Here is a 2037-nt window from a genome sequence, read left to right on the forward strand (position 1 = left end):
TAAGAGGCTCCCAGAAGTTCCCAATGGGACCAAGCCCTAGTTGCCCACAGGAGCTACCTGCTCACAAACATACCCTGTAGCTTCCTTGCTTTACTTTCCCACTGCCTTAGTGACACTACCCAAATAAACTTCTTGTACCCATATCCTTGTCTCAGGGTCTGCTTCTGGGGAAGCAGTCTCAAAACCATCAGCTATCCATCATGTGTGGCAGTATAACATTGAGGTATTAATTACAGTTTTGTTCTCATTCTTACTGAACAAGTTGGCTTTGTTAAGGTTAATGTAGAAAACGACTTTAATCTTTCCCTCCATTCTCCTTTAAGCCACTTGTCACTTTCAATTAATATGATGCCATTTGCACTCAATGTGTAGAAGAGAAAAACAGAGCCTAGGTCCAGCCTGAGACCCACTTAACTGCCAGACTTCTTGTTTTTTAGCCACTGTTAGTTGAGTCTTTTGTTACTTGCTGCCAAATGCACCTTTACTGATACAAGTTCCAAGATGTTTTGTAAAAGTCAGAAACAGTGCTTCGGCTGTATTTCTGCCAAAAATGCGTAGCTTGTAACTAATCATGAGGAGACATCAGACAAACCCAAACTAAGAATCAAGTCTACAAAATAACTGCCTTGTGCTCTTCAAAAATGTCAAGGGCAAGAAACACAAAGAAAGATGGAGAGCGCTTCCAGATTAATAGAGATTTCAGAAACAAGATACAGAAATAGAATTTGTGATCCTAAACTGGATCCTGGAGGGAGGTGGGGAGAACTTGACATTTAATGAAATTGAAATATAGACCATGGAATAAATAATAGTAGTGTATCAGTGGTAAATGCCCTGATTTTGATAAGTGAATTGTGATTATATATAAAAGAATGACCTTGTTCTTAGGAAATAGACACTGAAGTATTTGGGGGTAAAAAAATCACTCTCAAATGGGTGAATCTGGATAAAGGCTACTATGGAAGTTCTTTACATTTTTCTTGCAACTTGTAAGTTTGAAATTATATCAAAATAAAATGGCACTCTAGGCAGAATCACCACGCCGTCCCTCCACGGCAAAGATCCAAAAAACTAAGCCGAACAGAGAATACAACAATCCTGAAACCCTAAAACATCAAATGAAGAGATAAAGAGCTCAGCCAAGCACCAAATGGAGTGAGAAAACTGACAGAGAATGGAGAGCGAGGAGAGATTCATGCAGAGGTCTCCAACCAGCTAATGCAGTGCGGATCTGCCATCTTGGACCCCTATCAGAGACCAGCAAACAGGGGGTATGAGAAAGCAGCCTCACGGAGCATCCAGCAGGAGACAAAACCACCGGTAATTGGCGATACACGCTTTCTCACCCCCCACCCTTCTTCAACCCGACTCAGCCTCCTCTGCTTCCCACGGCCACAATCTCTTAACCAGGAAACACCGGCTGCTTGGATTCCACACACCCAAACGGGCCAGCTCTCTGAGTGCCATTTGTTGGCTGCTGGTGTTGCTTTTTTCCGCTTCTTTTGATTTCTTCCTTACCTCTCACCACTTCCCCCTCCTTTCACTCAAATACCTGGCTCCGTGCGCCATCTTTGCTTCTTCCTGAGGGCTTCAGAGCTCCGGTAATTTGTGATATACGCTTTCCCACTCCCTACCCTTCATCACCCACACTCATCCTCCTCTGCTCCCCGTGGACACAGTCTCTTGTCTGAGAAACACCAGTCCGCACTAGCTGGCTCTCTGACTGCCATTTGTTGGCTGCTAGTGTTGCCTTTTTTTTCTGCTTCTTTTGATTTCTTCCTTACCTCTCACCACCTCCTACTCCTTTCGCTCAAATACCTGGCTCTCTGCACCATCTTTGCTTCTTCCTCTGCTTCTCCTGAATGGAGTTCTGTTCGAGTGTGGAGTTGCTTCCCGGTCTGGGCTGCCGCGATGGTGGGATCCTGGGGCTTTTGTTCGTTTGTTTGTTTTGAATTGTTTGTTTCTTTTATTTTCCTTTTCTTGAGTTGGGAGCCCTTTCTGGCCAGGCAGAGCTGCGTGGCAAGGAGACTCCCCCTC

This window comes from Trichechus manatus, unplaced genomic scaffold (assembly GCF_000243295.1).
Source record: "Trichechus manatus latirostris isolate Lorelei unplaced genomic scaffold, TriManLat1.0 scaffold00024, whole genome shotgun sequence".
Taxonomy (NCBI): domain Eukaryota; kingdom Metazoa; phylum Chordata; class Mammalia; order Sirenia; family Trichechidae; genus Trichechus; species Trichechus manatus.